General features: G+C 34.1%; 1 protein-coding gene across 1 annotated transcript in view; it reads left to right on the top strand.

The window, feature by feature from the left end:
• The window catches only part of krimp (krimper), a 228,711-nt gene that overhangs the window by 66,120 nt on the left and 152,727 nt on the right, over positions 1-9,864 (top strand). The window lies entirely within an intron of this gene.

The following is a 9,864-nucleotide window of genomic DNA, read 5'->3' as shown; positions in this document are numbered from 1 at the left end:
CATTGCCAATGGAGGCAAAAGGCGCCTATTTTCAATAATGTTGCAGATTTACGACCAAAAATACCTATGCAATCGTGGTGCGAGTTTAAAGGAAAAAGGAAGGATTTAGTGGATTATCCTGAAAATAATAACACTATTTTAGGTTATGTTCTGCATTATTTGGTCAACTGTGGTCATAAATTGATATAAACTTGATTTTGACTGAAGGTTTTAACTCTATGAAGTCCATATTGTCTTCACGTGTGAAGTGTTCCGATCTTTTTTTCGACCATTTACTAAACTTTTACAGCGTGAGGCGTAACCCATGGTTTTCGAAGTTTTTGATCTTATGGAAAACGATTTTTCCCAATATTTCGGCACCCGAATATGCTACATTGTTGTATATTTTCACAAACGAATGCTTACATAATGAAAGGATTAATAAAGTATTCTAAAATAAACGTAAAATAATAGCAAAAGGCGGCAAAGCTTTTGTGTATCTAACATACAGTGCTTTACTCTGGCGGGATAAATGTGCAGTAATACTGCCTATGCGTAAGCTATCTCGTTTTCTTTGGTACCCATGGAATTATTAGAATTAGTACCCGACGAAGTATGTATTAAATCCATGTCGGTACCTAAGCAACTTTTGTGTGTACTTGTACATTATTTTTTTATGAAATGTATCAATAGCATAAGCATAAAGGTGCATTTACACCAAACAAAGAAATGTTCGCTCATTCTTTTTCCACTTTAGTTATTGTTCTGAACTTCCCACTCTACCAATTTACAAGGATTCAATATTTAGATCTACAGCAACAAAGCTACATACCTACGAAAGTAAAGGCTACTACCTTATATTGCAAATAAACTATTCTATCTATACTATTTTTAGTAACTTGTCAAATGTTACATACAAACAGAAATTAATGAATGAACTAATAGAATGCACATTTTCTACTACTGCCATCTGTTGCTATTTTCTGTTTAATTTATTGCGACATCTAGTGTCGAATGGATCAACTAAATGTAACTCTTTTTAGTTTGACTATTGAGTAATAGATGTCGGCACTATTCGTGTTCCGTTGCGGCGTTGGATCCGTTGGCTGTCGCCGAATTCAGACACATGCCGATCCGAATGCGTGAACATTGCGTAATTACCTAGAATGAGTGCTTTTAATTACCGCAATGAAAAACCATATATCGAATCCGCCAAAATTTGGCAAACTGTTCAATTGCAATTTTTCAAAATGCTGCAATTGCATTTTTCAAAACTATTGGCATTTCGGAATAACCTACCGAGAAGAAATGCTGATGTGCATGTAGGTACTTTAACTCAGTGAACCCCCAGAAGATCGCTGCATCCATCGTGTCCGCTATCATCTTCAGGAATCTATTCCCGCTCCCCCTGCGTACAAGCTACAGAGACCTCTTGCGCATGATCGCAAATAATTAATCCATCGCTGCATCCGCAAAATACCAGAAGGCCTATCACGATACGTACAAGCATGAATGTAGCACGTTACTAATCTCCACATGTCTCTGTTTCTGATATTGTGTAAGCATCGTGTAAAAAAGAGAGAACGAGTGGACGCAATAACGTGTGTTTTATGTTTCACAAGCTGCGCCCCGTGGCTTCGCTCCCGTAGGAATTTCGGGTTTAAAGTACCCCATATCTTATTCCAGGTTATACCCTACCCGTGCACCAAATTTAATAATATTCCGTCCAGTAAATTTGTTTCCTAGTCATAGCATACAGCTGGAACACGAGCTCATAAGAAAACTCTTATTTATAAAATGTGTTTGTTGTCGAATAAAGATTTTCTGTCTGTCATTGAAAGTTGAATAAAAGCTTGCACAAGTATTACGCCATTCCCGATTTGATAACAAAATTGGATAAAATGGGCTACTTTATCAGGTAGGTGCTCTGAATTTGCGTTTAATTATTGTCCATTACCAATATTTGTCGTATTAATGCGTTTTGTGTGTAGCCCTGCCTCGCCGCTATCATGGCTCTCATGGCCCTTTGAAGTTCCCACTTGAGCTTAATCTCGCTAAAGTGATATGATAGGAGGTACTTAATATTCGTGTCTAGTATATACTATGGAAAAGGGTTCGGCGCGTTTTGTTCGTAGGTTGTGTTTTTCATACAAGTTTTATTATATACAGCAAACAAATGTGTCACTTTATAGAATGTGTAGGTTTGAACAAATATTTGATTTATTTTCAACAAAGTACCTACTGTGATATAAAGTAGGTACCCTACGTGTGTTCTATCCGTGTACCAAATTTCATAACAAGATTACATAACAGAAGTCTAGTAGATTTTGCGTGAAATAGTAACAAACAAAATGTGTGTTGTTGTGCAAGCTTTTATTCAACTTTCAATGACAGACAGAAAAACTTTATTCGACAACAAACACATTTTATAAATAAGAGTTTTCTTATGAGCTCGTGTTCCAGCTGTATGCTAAGGATATCCTCACAAACTATCGCATTTACAATATTAGTACCTACCTAAGATTATCTAATATAAAGCTATAATCAAATATACTTACCAACGTCTAGTACCTACCAGCTAGTGCTAGCTTCTCCTACGCAAATTGAAAAAGTCCAACAAGCGAGTGGGTTATAAACTGGGATACTACATAGGATTACGTACGTACGTACTTAGGTACGTAGTATAAACATCAAGCTTACTAGTTTCGCCGCTGTCAATGCATAAATATTTTTTATATCAGTTCGGTAGTTCAAAACACAATAGCATTCACACATTCACACAATCAAAGCCTTCAGGTTTTTTATCAGTATACTTATATTGCTGAAATATACATACTGAAATAATTTTAATTATTCATATTTAGAATAGGGTGCACGAAAGGATTATTATTCGGAAAAACGATTGATTTTAATAGCCACAATATTCCATTACAATTTTATCAGCTAATGGCTAAAATAAATTCTTCAGTGTCCACGCTTATCGATGGTTCGATAAAAATAGATAATGATCGAAAACTTATTCGGGCTTCGATTAGCCCCACGGTTCGGACCAATACACTGACTGTAACAAAATAACTATATTAAGCCATATACTAGCCGCGTCCCGGTGCTTCGCTCTCGTGGGAATTTCGGGATAAAAAGGACCCTACCTATGTTAACATATAGGTACACAACAAATGTGATACACTGGAAGAATATAACCTGGAATAACTTCCAGGTTATATCCTACCCGTGTATCCAATTTCATAACTTAATTTCATAACTTAACTGGTACTTTTTATCCCGAAATTCCCACAGGAGCGAAGTCTTGGGGAGCAGACAGTGATTTGACAAGTACCTACTTAATTATATGTTCCTTTAATCAAATACCTATACAGGTACTACAAAAAGTGTAAATGACCAATAAGAGAAATAATGACAACTCGTTAACTGCCACCCCACAGTTTAAGCATGCTCAATGACTTTAAATGAGCAAAACCACAAAATGCGAAAATGGCGCTGGCCGCTTCACCATTATATTGATTTCGACGCCATTAAAACGAACCGGAAATTAAAAAGAAATAAAAACATATTGCTTTCCCGCGCGCTCCGAACTTCACCCAATTTGTAAACGTTGTTTTTGGAACATCGACTGTTTTCCACAATCGAAAACGTTGTAAGGGCATCATTAGTGATTCCAATTTTGAATTCTAAGCAGGAATATTTTAGATTTAAATTTTATTTACGACTTGATTTGTCAAATTTCTTTTTTATATTAAGGCTCTTGCATGTATAATACGGGTTGCTATATTTTATTTGGCATGCCATTATTGTCAGCGTGATATGATTATTATATTATCGGGCGATAAACGGACATAAAAAAAGATATATCGTGGCGAGGACGTCATTTGGTGGGATTATGACGTTATTGCACTGTTCCAAGCGGAATTACCGCGAATATGTCGAGCTAATTAGATATCTGAGAGGAATAGTTATTTCCCTAATCTCCTAATCTGTATACTTAGTTAGCAAATAAACGAATATGAATATACTTTCTTTAAACTTTATGGAAAATATAAACTTTGCGTTTTGCATCTGTCTTTTTAGTTTTGTAGTTGGTCTAATAAAAAATATATTTTAGGTAACCTTTTTATAATTGCTAATTAAGCTGGTACTTACCAGAGGGATGCTACTATCAATCTTTATCAAATACTAGCTAAAGCCCGTGGCTCTGCCCGCGGCAAAAAGTAGGATATGATATGATCCAGCTCTCCAACTGTGTCCACACCAAAAATCGCCTCAATCCGTTGCTTCGTTTTGACGTGAAATACAGAAAAACAAACACACTTTCACATTTTATAATATTAGTATAGATTACTCATCGATTTATTATGAATGTAATGTAATGTATATAATATTCTTAAATGCACAAAAATATGAGAACAAATATTGAATTTATTTTCGAATATGTTTATAAATAAAAAAAGTTTATCAATTTATGAATTGAGTTCCTTCTTATTGAAATAAGGTTGTACTTCCTTTATTTTACTAATTTCTTTGCGTGTTGTTAGATTATAATATTCATAGACATAAATATCAGTAGGTAAGTAATTTACAACAATATAAAAATATTACTACTAAATGAAAATGACAACTTACTCGACAAGGAAGGATCCTCCTCGGAAACATTTTTCGAAAGTGTTTTATAAATGATTCCCCACAAATCATACTCAAAGCAGAGGTTATAATATAATATAAAAATAAAGCGAACCTATTAAAATTCCGCGCGCATCCCGCCTTTCCATCGGGTGATTGCGCGCGCCTGGGGCGAACATATATTTTTTTAGTTTGACTAAAATCGATGACTTCAGATATCTATTTATACCTATTTTAAAGTATAATATAATAGTGTATACCTTATCCTTACATATTATAAAAAGAAGTCACCCTGTCTGTATGAATGCAATAAACTCGAAAACTAACCGGATATATTTTTGTACAGATTTCACTATTATTAGCTAGTATGATTACTGAGGAAGCTTAAGGTGTTTAATTTGATGTTACCTGAGGTCTGTTAGTAAAGAATTGTACTTGTATTATTTTTATATCCGGGCTCACCGACCCAAAAAAAAGTCTTGGCCTCCAAACAAGAGTCTCCGGTCCCACACCAGAAAGGAGTTTGTCTATCTGGGCAATCTCATCCTAGATACCGCTGCTGGAGCGACATGATGGAGGACCTGCAAACTTGCTTAAATACTAAGTTGTGAATAGGAAAGTTAGCTACACTTCACTAAAATTTATCCTAGAGTGTTAGAGTGCCTTGCTGTTTTTTTATTATGTTATTTTCATATAATTTTGTATATAGTCATTTATTTTATTAATTTGACAAATAGTGTAAAAAGTTGCTATAATGTAAGTTAGTCATTGCAAAATAACGGATTTTTAATTATGTTTATTATAACTAAATATTATACATATTTATTTTGTTAATTTTTTAATGTAGGTACAAAACTTAAGTAAATATGTTTTAAAAAGTTTAAAAATTTGATGACAACATCTATTTATTTCCATATACTTATATATTAGTATTGCTAATCGAGTCAATTAGCGATCAAAACTGGCTAGCTGATTGTGAAAAGAAAAAAAAATGAACGAAACATGATTCCAGCCAGTCACTCTGTTGATCGACCAGGCGCGTGCCATCAGAACTTCCGCTTTTGGAAGTGTTTGTCCACCATTAGAAGTTGATACCTTAGTTCATACAGTTCTCAAGTATCCAGTTGAACTAAGATTTTGTTTAAAATTAGGGAATTTCAAGTTTCAAAGTGATTAACTATAATTTTATTTAAACTCAGGATGTTTCAGGAACGGCCAGTAATTTGAGGTAAACAACTGCTCCAGAACTAAAGTCCTTGAAAATTTAAACTTATATTGAGATATAGAAAAATAAAAACATAAATATAAATAAATTATAAAATAATTACCTAAGTTCATAATATTATAACTAAACTGTAAGTCCTGATAAGGCAGGTGCGTTATCAAGACTTATAGTTTAGTTATTACTATTCGAATATTTCGAAATATGTTTATTTTTTGTCAGTAGGTAAAACGATGCATGTGACATCAATGCCATTTTTCTAGTTTAAATGCTTTTAACATTTCTTAAACAAAAATAACATCATTTTAGATGACGTGGTATTTTTAGGTTAACCTTTTTTATTTATCGTTTTTCAGAAACGCCGCTAGAGGGCGCGAGGTGTCAAGTGAGAGAGGCGGAAGTTGGCAGGAAATGGCCACTAATGGCGGGCGCGCCGGAAGCGACGCCATTACGATTTAGTGCTTCTCAATTATTTACATAGAAATTTATATTTTGTTAATGTGTTAGGTATTGAGGTATAATTAGGTTCTGATATTCTAGTATCAAATTCATATTTCGTAATTATTAATTGCCCTGTAGTTACTGAAAAGTGGCCGCATGCACATTTTCATGGTATGGTTGCGGCCATGCCCTGCATGGGCATTTGGATTAGGATCGTGCCACCCGTGTTTACGTGAATAAACAATAAAAAAAACAAAACATGTTTACCGGTTAACCAGCAGATTGCTTAAGCTAATAAAAATATTACCCAAATATATGTGCCATACGGTATAGCCACCAGTGCGAACATACACCAAACGATAAATACTAACGATAGAACTCGATCAAACACATTTAAACTAAGGTTTAATAAATAACCCGCGTTGACAATCTCCACCCGTCGCGTCGTCCCCAACTTGTCTCTGAGAAAGTTTGACCATAAATCCCGAGATGCAAGTGAAAATATCCAGCACCAGAGCCCCTATGAAATGAGTTTCAAATTGGAAAATCTACTTAGCTGAAAACTTCAAAGGTTTTCCTGACATTATTTTACCTTTTCGGGAACGGTTTTTCGCGCCGTTCGATGACATATTTCTAGAATATAGTAGGTACATAAAAATAATTGGGATTATTCTGGCAATGTCGTGTTGTGTGTTGATAAAATAAAAATTATACGTTTTACAATAAATTGAAAAGAAAATCATAAAACTATTAATTTTTAATTGAAAAAGAAATCATAATGTATTTTTTTTGTCATATTAATATAAATTATAAATTTTGTAAAAACCTAGTACACAGTAAACCTAAACAAAATTTATTTGATATCAAGTAAATTTTCAGTTACGAAATCGATTGTCTCATGAGTATCCGAACCGAAAAGTCATTTCAAAAATGGCACTTATACTGTGTATAAAACCTATGTCAATTTGTTAGTTGCCCGCAGCACCGCCCGCGTTCGCCTATATGTTTGACCTCGGGTCATTAACTATATCTATTCCAAATTTCATTAAAATCGACCCAGAGGTTTAGCTGTAAAGCGGACAGACATAAACACAGACTTTCGTATTTATAATATTCATAAGTACCTACATATGGAACTATGAATGTATTTATAGTAAACGGTATTACTAAGTACTGGAACTACCTACTTCAAAGTTAACACCGCGAAGACAGTACCAAGTTATTTAAGTGTGTGTCACAGAAAATTAAGTACAGCAGTAACTCATAGTCATTGTTCATGAAGCTATTATTCCGAGGTCGTTATACACAATGTGCTAATACGACCCGCGACATAAGTTGCATAGATTAAAAAATCATCCAGGATAATAAAGAACTTATCGGCTGTGAGATCTGACGCCCGTTGCCAACGTTAGTGGAACTATATGTGTTAAGAGCGCGCGTAGGGGCGTTATTTTACCTATAAGAAGATTTACAATCCTCTTTCAAGCTGATTTATTTCTAGTATTACAAGATGCGGATTCAAAGCGATCTTTACCCGTCTTATATCTTATATCATCATCAGCCATTTAATGTGCCCGCTGGTGGGGTTTCCTTATGGGTGAATTAGGAATGTGGGTCATATTTAATAAAAAAATATTAATTTCTGTTGGATTGGCTAAAAATTCTTGGCAATGTTAAATCAGGGTAATACAAGTTTATTCTAAAGTCAACAAAGAACTATTACAAATTTGTTATACCTGTCCGTAATAGATATCGAGCTAAGCCGTGGACACACATACAGCAATTTGACGACTAAGTTAACCTAGACAACTACTATGCGAATGCGTACGTCCACGGAGATGACTTGCAAGAGAAAGAAGCAACAAATTTTAACAGAGTTTATAAAAAGACACTTAAAAGTGAGCGGATTATGTCATTTTAATTAAACCCAAAAAGATAAAACAAAACAAAAAACAGATTATTTTGGCTACATCGCATACACTGAGAACATTACGCTAATTAGGCTATACGCGCGTTCTATATCTAACAAGTCCCTCAAAGTCCAATGCCTAGAATGGAAAAAGAAAAAGGGCGGGAATTTGATTCATAATGGCGTCAAACATGGCGGTGATTGCGATCTGAAAGGGAGATAGCGACAGGGCGGCTTTGTCTTGCGGTTGATTACTGCCACTGCATTTACTGTGTAATTATGATCCTTTTTACGATTTGACAACTGCAATAATGTAAATTTCAAGCGTATGTGAGGTCGAATAGCCTATTTATTCTTGCGCATGCTTCAGACACAAATGTTGTTTTGGAGATATTTTTTATTTCTTTTCAAGTTTATGTCCAGCAGGGCAACTGCATGGATTTATTTATTAATTTACTGAAGTGAATAAGCATCTAGCTATACATGGGACTAGAGATATGTGTACTAATGTTATTCCTTTATTACCTTCTAGTGTTATTTATTATTAATACCTAGTACCATATGTTAAATTAATATGTATAAATACATAAATTGATATAGTCATAACGATTTTTTTTTAATGGATAAGTACCTAAATATTAACTACATGATTATTTTATTTGTAGTGAAATGACGGCGTACGCCAATGCCGACTTACCTTTTATCAGCCCATATAAAATCAGCATACAATAAACGCGTAAAAATAAAATAGACGAAAAAGGGCAAAGTCGCGTATCTAAACCACAAAAGGTTTATATCACCGACCCTTGCAAACGCAAATAGTCAATCGTAATCGAATTGGTCAAAAGGCAAAGGCGCCATCTTGTCAATTTTGCGAATGGACACACAACACTTTTTTACACGGAAAATCTCAAGTCTTCATTCGCAGACCTAAGGTTGAATTTTGAATCAATAATATTTAAAGATCAACTACAGGCGTTTGAAGACAATATAGAGTGTAATAAAATAAACTGGACGCAATAATTTTGATTGTAAGGAAGGTTCGAATTATCATTTAGATAGGGCGCGATGCAATATGGCGCGAATTGAGTTGGGTGTAAAAAGACGGACGTGTGGCAATCCCGTTGCGATTAGGGACGGTTAGTTTGGGTTGCTTTTTGGGGATTGTTAAAATTGCTACTAGTAATAGATGCGGAGTGTTCAGTGGTTGTCCATGCTGGTTTAGTGTCATGCGTATAATTTGATTTTAAATGACCTACTTTTATTGATTTTATTTTTTATATAAACTAGTAAATAAACACAAAAAGAAAAGAAAGTAAAATGCTTGTATGTACATGTAATATCAATATTGTTTTAGTGCTTTGTATGTTTTTAGTGTCTGTGGCAACACAAACGTTTTCTATGTATGTCTAAATAACTCACATAAGATTATGAAATAAAAAGATACAGTTTGCTCAAATGAAAGTATTAAAAGTACTTAGTTTCAGCAGGGAAACTGTATTAAATGATAATAATTATCAAATAATTGAAATTCGTGTAAGTATTTATTACAATTTATTTCATTTCCAGTTTTATTTTTAAATCGAAAAATAGAGAACAAAAGACACATGGCCGTATAAATAATTTAACAATCAACTTTAATAGCATGTACTGTAAGGTTCGTGAGAGTAAAAAAAAA

Source organism: Plodia interpunctella, chromosome 11 (assembly GCF_027563975.2).
Source record: "Plodia interpunctella isolate USDA-ARS_2022_Savannah chromosome 11, ilPloInte3.2, whole genome shotgun sequence".
Lineage (NCBI taxonomy): Eukaryota > Metazoa > Arthropoda > Insecta > Lepidoptera > Pyralidae > Plodia > Plodia interpunctella.
The sequence above is the reverse complement of the archived record's forward strand: the minus strand, read 5'-3'. Positions and strand labels throughout refer to the sequence as shown.